Source organism: Castor canadensis, chromosome 1 (genome assembly GCF_047511655.1).
Source record: "Castor canadensis chromosome 1, mCasCan1.hap1v2, whole genome shotgun sequence".
In the NCBI taxonomy this organism is placed as follows: Eukaryota; Metazoa; Chordata; class Mammalia; order Rodentia; family Castoridae; genus Castor; species Castor canadensis.
In genome coordinates this window covers 113,175,267-113,198,965 of record NC_133386.1, presented here as the reverse complement: position 1 = coordinate 113,198,965, position 23,699 = coordinate 113,175,267, and the positions used below count along the sequence as shown (strand labels likewise).

At 37.7% G+C, this 23,699-nt stretch overlaps 1 long non-coding RNA gene across 1 annotated transcript; it reads left to right on the top strand.

The window, feature by feature from the left end:
• Positions 1-12,925: 12,925 nt before the first annotated feature.
• On the top strand, positions 12,926-22,322 carry LOC141413977 (uncharacterized). The gene is made up of 3 exons (XR_012439144.1): positions 12,926-13,094; positions 14,752-14,863; positions 21,081-22,322. It is a non-coding gene; the product is annotated as an uncharacterized lncRNA (long non-coding RNA).
• Positions 22,323-23,699: the final 1,377 nt, after the last annotated feature.

Genomic DNA, 23,699 nt, shown 5'->3' with positions numbered 1-23,699 from the left:
CTTTCTCATGGAGGTCTTACCTGAATACACTATTGAAACCTATATGCTTTCCCCCCCTTTCCCGCCTCCTTCTCTCTCTCTTCAGTCCTTTGCATCATTTGGTCTTCATTTATTTTAGTGGTTATCTTCATTTCTTCTTACTCTCCCTCATCTAGAATGTAGGACCGCCCCCCCCCCCAACTCAGGGCAAAGACTATTACCTGGCTTTTATCTGGACCTGTGTCACTAGCTCCTTAATGGTGCCTGTCCCATATTAGCTACCAATATTGACTAGAATGAATGCTTTACAGAAATAATTTACCTTTTTTATGGCCTAAAGTGAGGCAGGATAAATAGATGAAGTGACAGGAAAATTTTAAAATAATAAATATTGAAAGTACCAGATTCAAATTAAAACCAGGAAGTAAACTCAAAGACAACCATAGCAGCAGACCTGCCAGCACCTTTCAGATAAGGTATAAGAACAGGGAGACATACTGGGGCTATCTGTATCTGCCTTCTCCTTTGAGATGTTAAGAAGCTGCAACTCTTCACAAATGGGTAGGGAGACAGAATTGGAGGCCCCTTCTGGCACATCAAAGTCCTGAAATCACTTATTGTCCTTTTTTTTTGGGTAAGTCTAGGTCATACCTCCACATTTTAGAATAATAAACAGCATATTTTGGAACCTGTTTTTTTTTTTTTTTTGGGTAAGTCTAGGTCATACCTCCACATTTTAGAATAATAAACAGCATCCATTTTGGCCATATTTTGGAACCTGTTAGGCTCACCCAGAATTGGTTTTTCCCAATGATTAGGGATTGCATGACGTCATGGAACACATAACCACAACATCCCCCAGCTTAGAAAGGATGAAGACCCCAACTGAGAACCACCATTTTGAGACTTTACTCCCATTTTCCATGTGGGAAACAGATATGTTTCTACTTTTTAAAATATTTCTCCCTACTTTATTCGATTAGACTAAAATAAATCCTTGCTAACACATCCACCGTGTGAGACTTACCTTTTTGTGAGGACCCTTGAAATGTTATTCTTTGCAAATCTTAAGTTCATGTGATTTGTGTGGGGACTGGGAAGCAAAGGGATACCTCCTCATTCCTCCCCTCCTCAGAGACGTGAAGATTCTGTTTCCTGTGCTGCTAATATTTAATAAAAGACATTACAACATCACTAGCAGAACAAATAGATTGAATTCATCTGCCTTTCTTGAGCTGCACACCAGCCACCTTGTAATTCCAATGTTGCTCCTTTAATCACAGAACGTCCATTATTATTATTGGAGTGATGTAAGTGTTAACGTGACAAGCTCGGAATTACAAAACACATGAGAAGGTAAATGCCCCGTAACTGTCATTTAAAGGTACCAACCACCACCACCGTAACAAAATATGTAACCCCCCACTCCATTCAACATTTACTCAGATTTATGTTCTGCTAAATGTTTTAGTTCTACACACTCACACACACACACACCTAGGAGGTAGTTGGATATTTTCTCTAGTTTACAAATGAGGACCCTGAAACTTAAAGAGCTTAACTAATGTGTCAGCTTCAAAGGTTAGTTGATAGCAGAGTCAGGATGCCAACTCTGGTGTGTCTTAAGTTCTGTACTCTGGTGGAGGATTGACTTAGGCATGGTGAATGAACAGATCTTTCTCTCCAGGCAGGTGCTCCCTTTTGCTTTCTGTGAGCCTGGCACTTAGAGTCATGAAATCAGAACTGGCATGGGGATGAAGATCAGGGTGAGAGCATTACATCTGACTTCCTCAAGGGTTGGGACAATATCTACTTCCTAACCTTCAGTTCTGTGCTTCAGGCTGTGGAGGAGGAACATTCAGTAATTAGAAATTCAGTTGGAAAGAGGAGCCTAGAATCTCTGTCTTGATTGGACAGAGTTATAGTCTGTGACAACTCTCTCCAAATGCATATTATGCTTTAACAGCCAAAAATAATTTCTGCTTTCCTAGTCTAAGCCACAGAGAATACCCCAAATGATTCTGATCCCCAGACTCAGAGGATTTCAGAACTGGTTTACAGAGATTTTCAGTACTTTTCCAAAGGGAGTCCCAAACATTTGGAGACATTTGTGAGTTCTCCAACACATGGGTGACCTTCTCCCCTGGACCTTGTGTGCTCTGCTCCCTGTCCTGCCAAACTTACGCTTCACATTCTTCTGGCATGCTCTGCCTACACTTTAGGATTGAGCCTAGGAGGGAGAACACAATTGAAAATTTGCAATTTTTTTTAATCAAAGAAAGATAAAGACAGCAATATCATGGCTAGCTTTTGTTTGCTGTTTATACCCCAAAACAAAATAAGAATTTGTGTAATGGTATATGTGGATGCTAGCATATGAAAGTTTGCTAGCTTTTTGGTCAATGCTTAAATCCTACTTATCTAATCCAAGATAAAATTTAATCATGGATGTAAAATCCAAACATGTGTATCTATGAACAGTATTGATGGCCTGTAACCAAGGCACAGCTCATTGGTTAAACATATTCTGAGATTAATGGTAAACAGAAGAATAATTTTTAAAATACGCTAAGTGTGTAACTTTAGCCTAACTGTGTGACTACATTAAGTATGGGTTTATCATTACTATCCTTAGGGAGAGAAGGCAGTAGGTTATTTTTTAATGACTCCAGTTGTCCAGAACAGTATTTTTGCTCAAATTTAAACATATCTCCAGCAAGTAGTTTGAAAGCCAGACCCGTTGAATATGACATGGGATGGCAAGTAAGGTGACACAGCTGCTTTTATCTGTGAGGAAACTTAATTTGTGTGACACTTGCCTTCTGTCTTACAGAAAATTAGTTATGTGCAGTTTTAAAACACAGAATGAGGATGTTGCAGTGTTTATTAAGCAAATCCAATTTATGTTGCTGCTTATCTGGGTGACTATGTATAAACAATTTTAAATTGTACTGGATGTAGCAAATTCTTCCCACATGTAATTAGTCTTTTACTTAAAGGGGACATTTAGGTGGAGTCTAGAAGGAAAAGGGGAAGTGACATTTATCAAGTTTTCTATGTACATGGCAGTGGGCTATCTGCTTGCTTTGTGCAAAAACTGGTATTTCCTATGGGCTGACACCAAAGGTGTCACTTCTGAGTAAAATAAGCTCTTGATTACATGACCGATGGAGTAGAGCGGCAACATGGAACCACAGCAGAACTCCCAGAGTTCTTTTGGTTGCCTGAGCAAGGGAGTAGCTAGCAGGCACAACTGAAGGAGGGACCATGAGAGAAGGTGAGATGCGAGCTTGCTCCAGGCCCCGCTCTCTTCTCTTCCCACTGTGGGAAGGGTTCACTTGTGCAGCTGCTGGGAAGCTTATCAAGTTGGATAAGGTAAGTTCTACATGTAACATCAGGACTTCTAATGGTGGTTATATATCAGAATGATGTCATAGGCATGATTTTAATTTTCTTCTTTATAGTCATGTATATTCTCGAAATTCTCAAAAATCAGGCTAAAAGCTAGTAATGCTCAAAAAAAGGTTAACAGCTTTTACCCTGTCTTTTCTTTCCTTTAGCTCAAAATTAATTCAATTACTTGTTAAAATTTTAGAGGATGTACATGAAAATAAGGAAGAAAATTATAATCATTTCTATGATCACATTGCCTTAATATATAACCACTGTTACCATTTTGAAGAACAGCCTCTAATATCACATATATAATTTTCCTTACTCAGTTTGAATATATGGTACGTACCCTTTTACATAATGTATTAGTAATACATTATTATATTAGTTTTCTTTTTTTTGGCAGTCCTGAGGTTTGAACTAAGGGCTTCGCTCTTGTTAGTCAGGCGTTCTACCACTTGAGCCCCAGCTCAAGCCCAGTGATCAGTTTTCTTAAATGAGCAATTAAGAAATAATGGCCTTGTAGGTAGAGATGTCTCAAGGGGAGTATGGAGGGGGATGTCAGATGTCCTGGCACTCATAGCCACTGAGGACTGATGATCAGAGCACAGAGGAAAGTACTCCAGCTCTGCTGATGATAACATTGCAGCACAGCCTGTGTTCACAGAGCCCTTAATTATCCAGAGTGCTCTGACCCTCACAATGCACTCGATGTGAAGCAGGTTTTATCTTACCAGTGAGAGAACAAGACATTGGACTAAAGCCACCTCAGATTTCTAATAAAATGGCCTTTCCACCCCATTGTTCAATCTATCCTTTTTTTGGTTGTCATAGTCTTCTTGAGCTGCTGTAACAGAATGCCAGAGACATGGTGACTTTTCTTTTTCTTTTCTCACTGTTCTGGAGTTGAAGAAATCCAAGATCAAAGCTTGGCAATTTGGTTTCTTGTGAGGGCGGTCTTGCTGGTTTCAGACAACTGCCTTCTTGCTATGCCTTTTTCTTGGTTATACATATGGAAAAAGAGAACATTCTCTGGTGTCTCTTCTAATAAGAACACTAAGCCTATCAAATTAGGGCCTCCCTTTTACTTCATTTAACCTTAGTTACTCCCACGGAGGCTCTTGTCCTGCACAACCACATTTGCAGTTAGGGCTTCAGTATGTGAATTGGTTGCAGGGAGCAGGGGGCACACACACTTTCAGTGCCCAACTCTTATCCAAGGTGCCTATGACTGTGGTACTGCTAAGAAGTGTAAGGAATAGAATTGTGTCCCTAACCAATTGTCATATGAGGCTGTGGTGGAAGTGAGTGTGACCCTGCATTGAACCTTAAGCTGGGGAAGGCATCCATTGAGAAGTGATATGTGGAGCATGGAGCTGTCAGATAGATGAGGACAGCAATGAACATTTGACTATGGTTCCATCTACTTCTAGCACAAAGAAGTAAACACAAGCTGTTTTTTGTTGTCAATGTCATTTTACCTTCTCTTTCTTCTTTTGTTCTGTTTAACATCATCTTGCTGGATCATATGAAACTTTTTAAGCCAAGCAGATCCTCTCCCCTTTACCTCCTGCTTTTGGGGTTATTATAATTATTTTTGGAATATGAATAAATAAAATGTAAAACCTGGAGTCAAACAGTTGTCAGCATGTTACTTCCAGGCATGTATTTCTGTTTCCTTCTTCCAAGTCTTGTCTTTTTCAAGAGATAGTTGAAAGATTCAACAACATTTGCATCATTTCTGTCAAGTCCGCTGATCTCCTCTAGTGTCTTTTGCTTACTTTATCCAGTAGCCATAGACATGGTTTTTCTCTGAAGAGCTTTCTGATCACTTTGGCCCTAGTAAACCTGAAATCTCAATTTGACTGTTAAGGAAAGGACATCAGAGAACTGGAGGTTTTTACAAAATGTATTTCTCAGGTCATGGTCTCCTTGACTCATTCAGTTCATCTTTATTGAACAATCACTACTTGCCACAAACTCTTAGGAAGTCGTGGGTATAAGGTGGCATATGCAAGTTCTTCATCCTCTGGTGTCTATAAGTAGTGATTGGGAGCGCTCATCAGTTTTCATAGTCTTGTTCACAGTGGAGATGGAGAAGGTTTCTAAGGCTGCATTCCAACTCAGCAGGAGACTGTGCCAGATTAATGGGGGTCACCATGGGTCATGGGCAGGGGGCTGAGGGAACAGGAAGGAGTGACTTGCAGACTGAATATTTGCTATCCTGGCTGAACCCTGTCTGAATACAATTCTTTCACTGAGTTATGGATGCAGAGTCAAAATGAGTGTCATCTTCAATGGGAAAAAATGATCAGTTATTTTATGTATAACTATTGGTTATAAATATATTTTGATCTTCTGGAAAGTTTTTCTTCCATAGATTGTCTTCCTCTTCCTCTTTGAAAGTTAGGTTACCGTTGGGGATGATTGTCTGCTGGAGATGGACCCACTCACTGTGAGCAGGGATTTATAGATGCCTTGCACAAAGCCTGTGGACAGATGAGCCTCAAACACTTGAATTTTGTCTTACACATGATAATTCTCACTCTCAGGTGCACAATAATTATCTTGGATATTTTTTTAAATGTAGGACCCAGTCTAGACAACAGAATGTCTGGGATGAGCTCCAGGTCTCAGATTCCAATGCACAGCCACGTACCCCTGTCTTACTAATACAAATGTGGTCTTCACCAGGTTTTGGGAGGCTGGAGAGCTGGTCTAGTGTAGCTCTTCCTGGTAAATAGGGAGGAGGTCACAGAAGCAGTTTCTCCTGGGTCAGTGCTCACTGGTCAAAGTCAGATAGAATTGAAGTGTTCTTGTCTAGCTCTGCACCCACAATCTTCATGCTTCTATTGGTTAAAAACTCAGAATGACATCTCTAGCTTCCACACAATGCAAAGCAGTATAAAAGTTTTGGAGCTGGAAAAACCTGAATTCAAATTCTGACCGAGTATGTGCCTTTAAGCATGTTACTTAATGTTATCATGACACAGTTCTCCCTCTGTAAAGTGGTGGATTATTACATGCATTTAAAGATTTTTAAATGACCTAAGGCTAAAGTATACACAAACAGCAAGTACTTTGTCATACTGGGTATAGAGGGAGGGCTTAGTAAACATTGGTTGTCATAGTAATTGCCTATCTTAGTATGAGGGCCAATCACATGGCTATGTTGGCTGAGTGCCACTACAGCACTGTCAAACTGGGCTGTCACCATCGATCTGATGACCTAAGAGTAGGAACTGAGTTTAGAAAGCTGCTAGTGGTGAAGTGCTCATCAGTCCACCTTGTCATGGCCCATCTGGTTCACAGGTTTTATCAATCAATACAGTAAATGGATGAAGTAGTTAGTAGATGTTAGGAAGCAGGTGAAGGCCCACAGTGAAATGGAGCTGATCTCAGTGGTTAGTCTGTCTGCTCGCTGACCTCTTTACTTGTCAGGATGGCACATGAGGGATTGCTTCATTTCTACATACTGCCTTGAATCATGACAATCCACATATCATCTGGTAACAAGCAAAGCCATGTACGAAAGGAGAAAGAGGAGCAACCAAAGAGTGACATGTTCTATAGCATGGGAAGATTGCAGCTGACCAGATCCAGTTCATCGCTGGCAAATGTCTTCCACATGAAGCTCTCCTGCCTTGCTCCAGCCAGCTGTAAGATCTTGTCGCCTCTAAATTCTCACAGATGTCACTGAGATTTTGATGCCAAGTCTTATTAAAATTATTTATGTACAAATAATAAAAAAGTACCTTTGAACACCAGTATTGAGTTGGATTAACTGATTGATGTCTTGAACTGATTGCATTACTCTAAATAGCAGATACAGAATGGGATCCAGAGTAGCAGAGCAGGCAGGTATATTGTGAATATACCTGAGCCAGAAATAGAATGAGGGGAAAGGAGAAAATAGAACAGAAAGAAAATTTATTAATTATACCTTTCTACTTTAATTAAGCAAGCTCATTGTTTATCAAAGAGTCAATAGTGCCCCAGGCTATAGACAATGATAACTTTAGCATTACTGTGTTTATTTATTTATTTATTTTCATGGGACTGGGGTTTGAGCTCAAGACTCTGTGCTTACAAAGCAGGTGCTCTACCCCTGGAGACACACCTCCAGTCTATTTTGCTCTGGCTATTTTGGAGATGGGGGTCTCATGAACTATTTGCCCAGGCTGACTTGGAACCATGATCCTCCAGACCTCAGTTTCTCAGGTAGCTAGGATTACAGGAGAGAACGACTGGTGACCAACTCTTATGACTATGTCTAAATTTTAAAGTTTAGATACCCCATCACAGAATAAAGTTCAGGGGACATATTTATATGAAACACTGAAGCAAAGCACAGACAACCTTTGACATTTAACTATTGATTTATAAAATAAATAAATACATTTAAATAATTGTTTTCCCCTCTATTAAGTACTTCAATGAGATGCATATTATAAAAAATATGCTTTATTAATACTTATAATAAATTATTATATGGAAATGTAGCAATAGTAGCAAATATTTATTATGTGCTTGCAACTGGTATGATTCGTGTGATTTTAGGGAACAATCAAAACACTTGTTCTGTTTTGCTCTTTTTGGTATTGCATTACTCTTTATAAAAATGTTGGTATCTTACCCTAATCATGCTGGATCATGTTTTTTCTGGTGGCCTACATTCACTTTCCATTATACATATACTTTCTTGTGGAAAACTAGAATATCCAGCACATAATAAATCAAACTCATCATGTAATATAACACTTAATTCCTTGCTTTGCTTTCCCAAGACTGTATACCCAAAGTGAAAAAGCAGTGTTTGGCTTTACTCTTTCATCTCTTGGCCTATATCCTCTTTCCTGCACCCTATCTGTGATGGTTCAATTTATTTGTTAACTTGGAGAGGTCATACAATCCAATTATTTGGCCAGTATGATTTTAGATAATTCTCTGAAAGTATTGTTTAGATGTGATTTTCACTTAAATCACTAGATTTATATTATATTATATTGTCCTCCATAATTTGGTCAGCCTCATCCGATCAGTTGAAGGCCTTAAGAGAATAAAGATGGATCTAAGCCAAAAGGAAGACTGTTTTTGGACTCAGTGTAGCCTCTTCACTGAGTCTCAGCTTGGCAATCCACCTGAAGATTTTAGAATGTCAGCCTCATCATATGAGTCAATTTCTTAAAATAAATCTCTTTCTCTGTCTTTCTTTACACACATATATTTACACACACACACACACACACACACACACACACACACACACACACACACACACACACACACACACACACACACACACTGTTAGTTTGTTTCCCTGGAGAGCACTAATACAACCAACCAATTTATAAGCCAGTCTGATCCTTTGAGGTCAGAACAATTGTTCTTGTCAGAACAATTCTGACAAGAGAATAGGAAAGGTCTTCCTTGAATATCTCTCGTACCTGGCAGATATTGACAAAGGTGGCCGTTTCTCTCTGGAACACTTTCTTTTTAAATTTTTTATTGTTGTTCTGGGTGGGGGTACATTGTGGCATTTACAAAAGTTCTTACAGTATATCACATATATCATACTTGAATTCACCCCTCCATCATTCTCCTTTATCCCCCACACCCATTCCTGGAGTAGTTTCAACAGTTTGGAACACTTTTTTGATTCTTCCCCAATCTTACTGCAGAGGCTAGTGGACCTTCCCTCTTGTACAATTGATTGCTAGTCTATGTTAGGTGGTTGGGTGTGCTTCTTATAACACAATGACACTCCCCTCCGTCTTTTTTTTTTCTTTTATTATTCATATGTGCATACAAGGCTTGGGTCATTTCTCCCCCCTGCCCCCACCCCCTCCCTTACCACCCACTCCACCCCCTCCCTTACCACCCACTCCACCCCCTCCCTCTCCCCCCCTCAATACCCAGCAGTAACTATTTTGCCCTTATTTCTAATTATGTTGTAGAGAGAGTATAAGCCATAATAGGAAGGAACAAAGGTTTTTGCTGGTTGAGATAAGGATAGCTATACAGGGCATTGACTCACATTGATTTCCTGTGCGTGGGTGTTACCTTCTCGGTTAATTCCTTTTGATCTAACCTTTTCTCTAGTTCCTGGTCCCCTTTTCCTATTGGCCTCAGTTGCTTTTAAGGTATCTGCTTTAGTTTCTCTGAGTTAAGGGCAGCAAATGCTAGCTAATTTTTTAGGTGTCTTACCTATCCTCACCCCTCCCTTGTGTGCTCTCGCTTTTATCATGATAAAAGTGAGACCCCTCCATCTTCAGTGACTAGAACTGTCCACCCTTCTCTGGCAACTTAGAGCTGACAGTACTAGTACCAGCTCACTTTCACTCTCCCGAAGACTCATCATTATGCATCCTTTGCCCTTACAAATATTGACTCTGCAAGCTGCTCCTAACCCAACAGCAACCTCCTGCTCTGTTACCCAGGCACTCCCTGGATCTTTGCTTATTTAGTCTTCCTGGCTAAGGAAACAGCAGTCAGATCCTCTTCCCCAATGTTCTTCAGACCCAGGCCTGAAGAAGTCCCGTTGAAGTAATATTCTCACTTAAAATTTAAAATGATAACTGGACCGTTCAACACAACCACCTATCCTAAGAAGAATTTTAAGTACTTAGAACAGCTACAGCCATTGGCTTTTTCCAAAGAAATCTCTTTATAAATGATCCCTCTCTTTTTCTTCTTTTCATAGTTCATAGTTTCAAAGAGTCTGGGAGTTGTCCAGCTGATTCATGGCACTTTCATTTATAATTTGAATTTAGCTTTATAGTCAGTCACCTGATATTTACACCTATCACCCAGATATCTCAGTGAGAACAGACATGAGCAGTTACATTTGAATTTTTAGCTATCTACTGTTTTAAGCATTAAACCGAAATTGTCTCATTCCATTCCTGTAGCAAACCCATACTTGTCAGGCATTTTATTATCTCTATTCACATGTAACAAAACCGAGCCAGACATATTAAATAACCTGCCATGGGTAACCTGATTAGCGTCCAAGTTGAGTTGAGACCCGTGGGGTGTGATTCTGATTCACAATCCTAAATTGTGACATAATTCTGGTCACTGAATATTTACTTGGTACTGTTTCACAATGTGAGTGTATACCCTCATAGGTGACAATATAATTTAATTTACTCTAAAGGGAAAGAGTGATGCTTATTTCTGACACTCAAATCAATTCAAGTTTTGTAAGATTTGACCACTGGGTGTCTGTTGAGCCCCAATTATGAAGTTGGGGTTGTGATAGATGGGAGGACAAGGAAAGTAACACAAGCTTGAAATATTAAACCAGTACTTGGGTCAAAAGAAGAAGGCATGACTCTGATTGTGTGTCATGCATTTTAATTCCTCTATTAAAACAAGCTAGTCTATGAAGAAGACAGAAAAAAGTTGGCATAGGAAGTTAATGCAATTTTGCATGATTCTGAGAAGCTGGAAAGCCTCTCTCCCCCAAAGACATATTTTACTGACTTTCAAATGATTAATATCCCACAGCCAAAGATGCCCTTGCTTTAAGCAATGTTGGTCTAAATGTATTGCACATTAAAACATAATGCTTAAACCAGGCATGGTGGCTCTTACCTGCAATTCTAGCATGTGGGAGGCTGAGTTTGAGACCAACCTGGACTACATAGAAAGACCCTATCTCAAAAGGAAAACAAACTAATCCCTTTGGGGAAAAAAACCCATAATGCTGTTGGAAGAGTTAACAAACTTCACCACATGTCTTCCACTACCCCTTTCTCTGTAAGTATTCATTAGTTTTATTATAGATATCAGGCAAGAAGAAGGGAAATGAGCAACATTTATGATAAAGCATAGAGGAATGAATACTTCCACCCAAACTGAATAGCCTCAAACACCAAATTTTTCCCACTCAGTAGTTTTAGTGGTGTAGGAGTCAGCTGTTTCCAAACTGGGCTGGTTGGGATCATCCATGGGCGTGTTGTGTTACATGCTCCTGAATGTTACAATTAAATGACATCTGAGCAGATTGATGTGTGAGAGCAGGAAGAAAGATACATGGTAGGCTTTTCAGATTAAACATAACACACAGATTAGTAACAAAGTGATTAAAAATTTTTCCTTTAATGAAAATGCAAATTAAAACCACACTAAGATTCCACCTCACCCCTGTTAGAATAGCCATCATCAGCAACACCACCAACAACAGGTGTTGGCGAGTATGCAGGGGAAAAGGAACCCTCTTACACTGCTGGTGGAAATGTAAACTAGTACAACCACTCTCGAAAAAAATTTGGAGGCTACTTAAAAAGCTAACCATTGATTTACCATTTGATCCAGCAATACCACTCTTGGGGATATACCCAAAAGACTGTGACACAGGTTACTCCAGAGGCACCTGCACACCCACACCTTTGCGTATCTGAAATCCTCCTGCACTTACACCTTTAACATTTAGTTTTTAAAGAAAGAGATGAAAAAGGAAAGTGAAAGTGATTTCTTTGAATAGGGCACTGCTATTTAAAGAACATTTGGTCAAGATCAAAGTTATAAAAATATAGTTCAAAGGTATATTCATTAAAAATAGTTAAAACCAGTTTCCAGGTATGTTCAAGAGTGTCTTTGGCACAATAGATGTGTAAAAGAAGTATAAGAACATATTCTTACTTTCTCTTCCTCTTCCTTTATGAATTCCCTAGAGAGATTAACCTTGGTTTTCTCTTCTGAAATATGGAAATATGGGACCTCAAGGTGACTGTGAACCATAAATGGAATAATGGAAGATAAAATGATTTTAAGCTGCAACACAATATTCTGGTATGTAGTATCTTTACTATTATTCCATCTTATTAATCTTGAAATTTCATATGCAAATTAATATATTAGTTGAAAAACAATGTGAATATAATTATTAATTGTAACTTTTCTGGAATAACTACTAAGTATTTGACTTCTTGTTAAGTATTTTATATGATTTCATTAAACCTCCACAGCAACTCAGTGAAGAAAGTAGTTATCTCCATTTCATAGATTGGAAATTGAGGTTTATTGGTTCCAGGTTTTTCAGCAATTTCTTCTTCTTCTTTTTTCTTTTTCAGTGAGAAAGGCCAAAATTTTTTATTTCATTTTCAGGGAACTGCAGCATTTAGGTAAACAAAATGCAAAATAAGATAACCCAATTCTTACAGTCTAGAATCACGCCAATACAGAGCATTTCTACAGATCAGAATCCCATCAGGGTGACAAAGGACAGATCAAGAGGCTAGATCCCTTCCCTAATCCACTGCATTTTCATGGTAAATTTAAAAACAAACAAGCCTCTAGTTAAAATATTAGAAATACAGGGATAGTATACCACTACCATTGCTCCTGGAAATATGTTAGCATCCACATGGATGTACTGGCTTAATGTCCTTTTTGCCAATTACACTGAGCAAAGAATGCTGCTGTTGCTTTCTAAAGTAAACCTTGCTGGATTCTAGCCCAAGACGGCAACCAGGCTCTTCCTTAAACTCTACCAGATTCTTAAAAAATGAAGTAAGTGCTGTTTTTAAATAGTGATTATTGTGGTGCATGTGCCATTAACAAGTGAAGTCTAGATATAGAGGTTTCTAATTCTTCAAAAGTGGTACACTAATGTTCTGAATTGTTTTCTTCTTGTATTTCATTTCAGATGAAAGAACGGTGATGCTGGAGAGATTATTTTAGGTGCTGAGGCATCGTACAATTGTGTTATCAAGGTAACTGTCAGGGACAGTGGATGGGGGGAAGAAGATGGTGATCTGAATCCTGTTTTGAAATATCCAGGTGGCTGGACCTGTCTTTGAATAGGGAATGAATTGGCCCAGGGTTAGCATAATATAGCTGTAGTGAAGTTTTACTACACTAATTCCCTTTACTCAAAGTTTTCTTTCTGTGATTTCATTTACCTACACTCAACAATGATCCAAAAATATTAGTATTTGTCTTGATTCTTTCAAGAAAGAGACCATATTTATGCAACTTTTATTAGAGTGTATTTTATAATTATTCTTGTATTATTAGTTACTCTTGATGCTTTGCTGTGCCTAGTTTACAAATGAAACTTTATCATAGGTATGTATGTATAGGAAAAACTACAGTGTACAGAGGATGTTCTGTCTTTAATGATTTCAAGCATCCACTGGGGGAAAATTGATAGTTCATTGGCCTGTGTCTCAGGTGCAGCTGTGTATGAAAAATCAACAAGAAAAGCAAGAGAAATATATCAATATATCCCTCGGTTAACTGAGACCTTCATTTTGGTTTAATTTTAGCCTATATTTAACTTCAAAGTTACTTTATCAAAGCACTTAAGTGATGCAAACTTTTATCTTTTAACTCTACCAGTACTGGGAATGGATTCAACAGATTTCCACAATTTGTTAAGGAGATCATAAAATATAGCCTGCTAAGTTTACAAAAGCTTTGAGGACAGAAATGAGGATAACCCAATGATATTTGTTCAGTCTTTTCATATATCCTCTGCTGAAACCACACCAGGGCCTGGGGGATTTCTTGGCAGAAGCAGTATCATAAATGGCTGATTTATTGGCATAGTGAGCAGTGATGTGAAACAGTTAGGGTTCGAACACTTTCTCCAGCACAAAAACCAAACAGATCTGATTATATCTGTTTATCTGAAGTGATTTACTAAGGGATTCATTGCTTCAAGTTCGTAAGGAGCTGAAGTCTGTCTAGGAGTGGATGACTATTTGGAGGGGGGATGAGGTGTCAACCACATGGAAGATAAACAGATGACTTTGCTAAGTAGTATAAACCATAGCAAGTGGTATTGACTTTGTCTCTGATTATGCCACAGGTACAAACCTTACAAAGGAAAAGCGACCTCAGATGTGCTGTGATTAGCTTAAGCCACGTCTGTGTTCTGTATGGTTTCTCAGAGCCTGCTGGCTTCTGGCCCATGTCATGACAGCCTGCGTTTGGTACATTTGTATCAAATGAGTTCAGAACTAGAGTCTCTTGTCATATCTAAGTTGACATCAGTGAGGTTATTGCAGAACTCCAGAAAGGTCACTGAATCCAGGGGAGAAACCCTGCTTTCCAATGGTGGTCCTGTCCTTTCCCTGATCTGTAACTTTGGGCCAGTCCCCTAACTTTTCTGCAGCCTACAATCAGGTAAAATAGCAGTAGAAAGGTTTTCTCACAGGGCTTGGGTGAGACCATGTAAAAAGCCCTCTGACAATGACAGAGTGCTGCCTGTTAACTGGTCAATTCCTACACCTACACCAATCCCCAGTGAATCTCAGTCACCACATAACAGCCTGGGGAACTCAGATGGCTAACCGAAATTCCACACATAGCCCTCACCCCCAGCAGCCACTACGATTTGTTGAGCTTTTTCATCTTCTTTTCCAGAATCATGGATTTCAGTAGAAAATGCCTGAGTAAGAATTCAGCTGACAAGGTGGAAACCAGAGCAGGAAAGATGATGTGAAAGAACCATAAGAAAACAGCACATTTCTTCAAGGTGGATTAGAATATTTTCTACTTCTAAAGCTTCTATTAATTTTTTCCCTTGTTTTTAATCTTTCACCTTTTCTTTAAATACTTATTTCTTAAAACATTGAAAATATTTCATAATAAGAGAGAGGATATAATGAAGGTATAGAAAAAAATATATAAACGTCCACGAAAGCACTACCCAGTTTAATAAAAAGAATGCTACCAATGCAATGTAAGTCCGACATCCCAGTGTTTCCCAATCAAAACCATGCACTTCCCTCTTAGAGTAAGTCACTGTCTTGATTTTTATAGTAATCACACTTCTTGCTCTGCTTTATAATTTTATTATGTAAGTATTGATCTACAAAAATAATATCATTGACTTCTGAGGACTGTTTTCAGGATTTTATGCAAATAGAATCACATTATGTATATATTCTTGCCTTGGGTTCAACATTATGTTTGGAAAAGTCATTCAGTTTGTTGCATGTAGCTGCATTTTATGAATATTCACTGAAGAGTAATGGTCCATTTGTAAGTGTACAGACATTTCATATTCATTATCCCATTGAAGGGCATTTGGATTATTTCCAGTTTGTGAGTATCGGGAACAATGATATTTTGAAAAGGTCTCTGCACTTGTCAACACGTGCAAATTTCTCTCCTTTGCTGTGGCCATATTCTGTCAAAGGATGTGCACATCTTCAGCTTTACAGGATAACAGCTAGACTGTTTTCCAAAATTGTTGCCTCAATTGGCGATTTTGCCAGCTTTTTTTTCCTCTACATGATAGCATTCAGCCTTTCACTCTTACCTTAAGCTACACTTATGACCAATTCTCGATTCTGATTTCAGTGTCTTGTTTCTCTGACAAAGCTTTGGGATATGGTTTTTTTAAAATATTTTTGGCGATTCAGGAGAGTTTACAGGCTTGGTCTGTGTGTTTACTTTCCTAGGGCTGCTACAACAAAATATCTGGGTGGTTTAAAATAGGAGGAATGTATTCTCTAACAGTTCTGGAGGCCTGAAGTTGCAAATCAAGGAGACAGCAGGACAATGCTCTCTCTAAAGGCTCTGGGGAGAACCTTTCTAGCAATTGGTGACTCCCAGAAATCACTGGTATTCCCACTCCCAGTGTAGCTGCCTCACTCTGCTTTCTGCCTGTGTTCATGTGGCCTTCTTCTCTGTGGCTTTATGCATCCTTAACTCTTTTACAGACACCAGTTAATGCATTGACGGCTCCTTTTAAACCCAGGATGACTTCATCTTGAAATTCTTAATTAGTAAATCAGTAAGGGCACTATTTCCAAAGAAGATCACAGTCACAGGTAATGGAGGTAAAGAATTCAGAATAGCTTTTTTGGGCACAAAGTTCAAATCACTACAGCCTGCACCAAGGGAAGAAAGAGGAGGGGAAGAGCAAGATGATTATTTTGTGAAACAGTTACTACATGTGTAATTTTTGATTGCTTAAGATAGTAACATTTCCCACAGGGCAGGAAAAGTTAAAGAGCTACACACTAAACATAACCTGCTTTTAAAAATGCCTTTATAGACAGGCAAGTTGTTGAAAGAAATGAGTCAGTGCTGTATGAAGGTCACCTAGGGCACACCTCAGTCCTCTATTTTGTACCCGATTACTCTTTTGAATCACATGATGGACAATAGTGGGAGGAGTCAGAAGTTGTCCCAGAAGAAGTCATTTGTCCTCAAGGCACTTTGATTTTGTGTGAGTCAAATTCCAAATGATAGTACAATAAAAAGCAAAGCTTTTTAAAATTTTATTTTGAATTTGCATACATTAATATTATGAGGTGATTTCAATATGATGATTCCATATACGTGCACAGCAGACCTTGAATATGCTCATCCACTCCATTATATTTCCATTCCCCTCTCCCTTCAACCTTTTTTTCAAGCTGTGTTTGGTGGGTTTCATTATATTGTCTTCATATGTATATGTGTAGTGTACTTCCATCTTCTTCATCCTGAGGACCCTTTCCCTCACCCCTCCCACATGACTATATATTCATGTCATCATCATCATCATCATTTTAGGTGTCAGTTCCACAAATGAGTGAGAACATGTGATATTTGACCTCTTGAGCTTGGCTTATCTCACTAAGCATGATGATCTCCAGTTCTATTCATTTTCCTGTAAATATTATTTCATTTTTCTGAGCAATGCTCTATCATCTATCTATCTATCTATCTACCTATCTATCTATCTATTTACCCATCTATCTATCTTTTCTTTATCCACCTCAGCTGATTCCACACTTTGGCTATTGTGAAGAAAATAGAATAAACATGTGTATGTAGGCTTCTCTCTTGTATATGGACTTACACTCTTTTGGCTATATGCCCAAGGGTGGTATCGTAGGTCATCAAGGTGAGTCTACTTTGAGTTTTTTGAGGGACCTCTATACTGAGTTCCATAGTGATTGTACTAAGTTCTGTTCCCACCAAGGGTGTATAAGGATTCCTTTTTCCCTGCATCCTTGACCTGCATTCATTGTTTGTTTCCTTGACAATTGCCAATCTGCCTGGACTAAGATGGACTCTTAACATAGTTTTGTTGTTGTTGTTGTTTTTTAACTCAGGGCCTTCACCTTAAGCCACTCCACCAACCCTATTTTTGTGAAGGATTTTTCAAGATAGGGTCTTGGAAACTATTTGCCTGAGCTGGCTTTGAACTGCTATCCTGATCTCTGCCTTTTGAATAGCTAGGATTACAGGTGTGAGCCTCTGGTGCTCAGCTCCTTAATGTAGCTTTTGATTTGCATTTCCTTTATGGCTAAAGTTGTTGAACATTTGTTCATGTATTTCTTAGCTGTTTGTTTTTCTTCATCTGAGAACTGTCTGCTCAATTCATTTGTCCATTTATTTGATCTCTTTGTTTATTCTGGATAATAATCCCTTATCTGGTGAATAGATGGCAAAGAATTTCTTCCATTCTGTAGGTTATGTCTTGACTCTGGTAACTTTTTCTTATGATGTGCAGAAACTTTTTAATTTGATGCAGTCCTGTTTTTCAGTTCTTGTACTTATTTCCTGTGCAATTAGAGTCCTCATCAGAAAATTATCACCTAGGCTTATATCTTCTAGTTTTCCCTATGTTTTCCTGTGGTAATTTCAATGTTTCAAACCTTACATGAAGCTCTCTGATCCATTTAGAGTTGATTTTTCTATGGGGTGTGAGATACGGGGTTAGTTTCAGTGTTTTGCATGTAGATAACCAGTTTTCCAGTTTTTCCAACACCATTTGTTGAAGAACCTGTTTTTCTTCCATGTATGTCTTTGGCTCCTTCATCAAAGATTAGATGGCTGTAGTTGTGTGGTTTTATTTCTGAGTTTTCTATTCTGTTTTATTAGTTTTCATCTGTTTTTATGCCAATCCCATGCTGAAAAACAAAAGTATTTAAAGATGAAAGCTCATCTTCTCTACTCAAGATCTTCCTTAACTTAACAGACCTGATCTGCATTCACCTGTGATTTGGTAGGTCTGTCCTTACTGTTAGAAGAAGCATTTCATGGTTACCCAAGGGAGCCCAAGACTTCCCTAACCAAACCTACCTCTACTTGACACAATGAGAAGAGTTCTCATGGTGAGTTCCATTAAATGTATCCAGACTACCCTGCTGCAACCCACATGTCACCAATATAGTGCAGATGATGAGGAAAAGGTCATGAACTCATTTTCAAACATCACTATGCAAGACATTAACTTAGCAGATGATTTCTCACTATTTAGCTGGCAGAGTCAAAGGTGAGTGTTAATCTCAGTCTCAACAGTGTTACTGGGACAGGAAGAATGGCAAGAGGTGAGGAGGCATGGATCAGAGGATGTAACTCCTAAGATCGCACCTCCTATCAGGGATGCCAGAACCTTTGAAGTCATCAGGTGAGGCCTGGTAAAGTGCCATGTCTCCTATTTAGGATCCAAGATTTCCTTCTCTCCTTTTCATTTTCCTGATATTTATTAGCTAGCTCTCAATTTTGACTCTCATCCCTCACTCTGACTCTAGCACACATTTCTCTCAATTTTTTGTGACTTCTACTTAAAAAGTAGCAGGGGAATGACTCTTTAGACAGCAATAGTGATTTTATTGCAGTATAATTTAGTACAATAAACTAAAAAAACTTAATAATTATAACTACTTGAGAGTTGTTTGTTTGTTTTTGTAGTGTTAGGGATAAAACCCAGGGCCTTGTGTATGATAGACAAAAATTCTACCACTGAGCTATACTAAGTCCTATTACCTGAGTTGTGAAAGCTGTATACACCCAGGAAACCATCACCAAAACTGAGATAAAAACATTTTTATCACAACCTCTCCAAAAATATTCTTCCAGCCCCTATAAAATCCATCTCACACACTGCCTTTAGTACTAGGCTACCCCTGGTCTATTTTCTGTCATTAAATTCATTTACATTTTCTAAATTTTATACAAATGAAAGAATACATAATGTGCTCTTTTGTTTCTTTCAATCAACATAATTTTGAGATTCATCTTTTTTTTTAACATTTTTATTAGTATATATTAGTTGTACAGGGTGTTTTGTTGTGACATTTCCATATATGTGTACAGTGTACCCCAGTTTGGTTCATCCTTTCTAGTATTCTCCCTTTTTGCCCTCCCCTTTTTAAAATGGCTTTGGCAGATTTCGGTGTTCCATATTCATGCATGTATAGTAGTTTGCATTTTTATTTCTGGTTAGGATTTCTTTGTATGGGCATAATGCAGTTTATTTGTTCACATGTTTGACGGACATTTAGGTACTGTTCCAATTTATAACTATCATAAGCATGACAAATGTTGCCAGGAACATTTGCATACAAGTTTTGGTGTGGTGGCGTGTTTTCATTTTTGTTGGGCAAACATCTAAGAGTTGAATGAATGTCTTGGTTTGAGGTTAGGTAATATATTACAATAAATTTTAGATATTTCAGTGGGTATGTAGTGGTATCATAGTTCTTTTTCTGATGGCTTATGATATTGAATACATTCATATACTTATCTGCTGTCATACGTTCTTTTCTGGTTTCTAGTCAGAATTTTTGCTCACTTATTAAGTAGGTTGTTTGTCTTATTACTGAGATGCGTTATGTCTTTGTGTATTTTTAGTGAAGTACTGCATTGGATGTACATATTACAGATATTTCTCCCATTTTGTATTAGCCTTTTCACTTTCCTAATGAAGTTTTTCAAAGAGCAAAAGTTTTAACTTGATAAAAATAACACTGATCAATCTTAAACTTTAAATTTTGCATTCTGTGTATGATGATTAATCTTGTCAATATGATGGGATTGGGAAGTGCCAAGCAGATCAGTAAGGCATGCCTCTGGGTGTCTCTGTGAGGGTATTTTCACAGAAGATTAACTAAGTGGGCAAGAGCTTCCCTGAATGTGGGTGGCACAACTCATAGGCTGGAAGCCTGCTTAGAATGAAAAGGTACAAAGGAAAAACCTGTTAGAGCAGTCATTGTTTCTCCTCGTTTCCTGGCCACATAAGGCGAGCTACTTTGTTTGATCTACCACATCATCTCCACTGTGATGGACTGAATGTGAGCAAAACAGAAAACAAAACAAAAAAATCTTTCCTCCCTTAAATTGTTTCTCTCTGATATTTGTCATGGAAATGAAAATTAACATATTGTGTTTTGTCTAAAACTCTTTACCTATTTCAGGGACACCAAGATTTTTGCTCTTTTTTTTTTTTTCGACAAGCTTTAAACTTAACAGTTTTATTTCTGATCTATGACCTATTTCAATTATTCATATAATTTTTATTTGCTGGGTGTAAAGATAATAATTCTTTTTCATTCAGACATTGCGTCCTTTTCCACAGCAGTGCATGACCTGCCAGTATTTCTATAAGCATCTATATCTGCATTAATCTAAACATAAGTTCACACTGATGTCTCCAGTTCTAGCATATTACCATGTAAACTATTTTTGCTATTGTCAGATTTTAGAAATTAGCACTTCTAATAGGTATATGGTAATTATCTTTGGGTTTTAATTAGTCATTCATTTCGTTTACTAGATACAAGGTTATTTAGAATTTCTCTTCCATTTTGTGCTGGTTATTTTTGTCTTTAAAGGAATTTGTCCATTGTATTTAACTTGTCAAATTTATTTTGCTTCTGGTTTTCTATGTCCTTCTTATGTTTCGGTCTGTCTTGAAAATACCTGATTTAGCACCTTTGCCTGACAGCTCTTTGTTTTTTTCACAGACTGAGTTTGGTGCTTGTTTGATACCCTTGAAAGTGGTGCTCAACCCTGGTAGTCATTATTGGATGGTTAGAGCCAGCCAAAATGAGACCAATACTGAGAAGAGCCCTGGAGGACTTACTGTTTACACCAATCAACTCGGTCTCCTCCATCCTTGTCCATGCCAGCACGCCACACTCACATCATGTCCAGCATGGCCTTTGAGGAAGGATCTGCATCCATTTGGAGATTTGCTTTTATGATTCTGATGCCCAAAACTCTTTATGGCTACCATGAATGTTATAGTTAATATTAATATCAGATGAGATATTTTCTTGTTTAGTTCAATTTTTTATGAAATAAAATACCATCACAATGTGAGTTGAAGACAGAGGTATTTACTCAGAGTAAACATCAGGGCTGGCTCACACCTACAATCCTAGGAACTCAGGAGGCAGAGATCAGGAGGATCGCAGTTGGAAGCCAGCCTGGGCAAATAGTTCATGAGACCCTATCTCAAAAACACCCATCACAAAGAAAGGGCTGGTGGAGTGACAGAGGGGTAGGTCCTGAGTTCAAGCCCCAGTACCACAAAAAAACAAAACAAAACCCAGCAGTCTTTATATACATCCGCTCTTAAAAAATAACTTTCTTTATTTGTCAGGCTTTAATTATATAACTAGTAGAGAAATTTAACTTTGATTCCCAAAATGCAAGAAAAAAGAGTGAGGAATATATACATATTTTAATGTAATAATTATTACTATGATTTTTAATGGAGTGAAGTACAAAGAATCAAGAACTGGACTATGAGTTCCCTGCCCATATAACCTTGTTAGCATTTTGAAAGTGTAATGAATAATGTATTAGGCTAGAAAATGTAAAAAGGTACAAAAAACACAAATTGAAAAAAGTAAAGAAACCTATTTCCTCTGTAGCTTTTTCATTGATAGTTTCTCATACAGTAGCGATGACATTTAATAGTTCTACATCCCTCTTTCCTGTGTACATGGGTCTCTATATTTTATAACAAAAGAATCATATTGGGTATGCCAGTACATATCATGTCTTCACTTATATCATGTCATATTTCCATATAGCTTCACATAGACATAATTCATTTAAAAATACTTTCAAGGTTTTTTTATGTCCTGAAATGTGTTTAATCTCTGTAGATAAACTCTAGTTGTATCTACTTTAATCTTAAAACAATTCCATATGTGAAGATACAAGCAGATCACACACACACACACACACACACACACACACACACATACATTCATAGAAACTTGTTTCATATATATCCAAGGAAGTACTTAGCAGTAAATTTTATTTGGGTGTGTATACCTACAGTAAGCTTATTAGTTCAGAAAGCATGTTTAAGCAGTTGGGGGCATGGCTCAAGTGGTAGAGTCCTGCCTAGCAAGCCCAAGGCCCTGAGTTCAAACCCTAGTGCTGCCAAAAAAAAAAAGAAAGCATACTTGTTCTATATTTTGATGAATATTGGCAAATTTTCCTGTAGTAAAATTTTACTACAGTATTATCTTCCTACAGTATGTGAGGGTTCACATTTCTCTACTCTTTAAGGCAAGATAACTTCAAGCTTTAAATTTTTTGTCTTTCTAAGCAGTGAAACATATCTTATTAAGGTTTGATTTGTTTTTTCAGTAATGAAGGAGAAAAAACATTTGGATAACTCACTGCATTGCTTTCTAGAAACTTGTCTTTTCATATTTTTTCCCCATTTTTCTATTGAGTTTATGTCATTTTTTATTAGGTTGATTTAAACAAACTGTAAATCAAAAAAACACACATGAAAAAAATTTTTCCTTCATCTTATGAAGTTATGTGTATTTTGGTATACAAATTTTTAACTTTTACATCACAAATGTCCGTAAGAACCAGTTTACCTAGTCATATAACTGTACCTTCCAAGAAGCATCTTCATTTTTTTCTTTGGGGTTATAGCTCATTATGTAGTTCAAGATTTTGCTTCCATTCAAAGAATAACTTAGCATTCTTTTATTGAAGAGGGGAGGAAAACAACAATTTCTCTTGCTTATGTGTGGGCTTCCCAGGTCAATAGCTTGACTGTGAAGGTTTGGTTGTCTCCCCAAAATTGGATGGATCATTGTTTCTTTACTTTGCCCTGCTTCCTATATAATTTGGGGCAAAAGAAGCCTAAAATAAACACTAAAAGAAAGATGGAATATTATTTTTTGGTGGTGGTTGTTTTCAAATTTGAAACTTACTCTACAAATGACATTAAAAGTACTTCAAAACTTTAGATTCTAAACTCTTTGACAGTTTCTATTTTGTGTATATATTTAAAACATAGAAAAATTTGTATATGATTTTTCTTTTTTTTTCCTTTTTCTTTTATTATTCATATGTGCATACAAGGCTAAGCCATTTTACTAGTTTTAGTTTGGGCATTTGTATTTACAGGAGGCTTTTGTCTTTTCCATTTCAAGAGGTCTGAGAAAATGCAGAAAACAGGTTTATCTTAGGAACATGTAGAAAGAACAGGAGAACATATTAAGATTCTCAGACTTTATTTGCTTCCTCTTGGAAAATAGTAGTGAAAAAGACTATGCCTTTTTTTTTTTCCTTTGGAGATTTTGGAAGAACTTTAAAGGCTG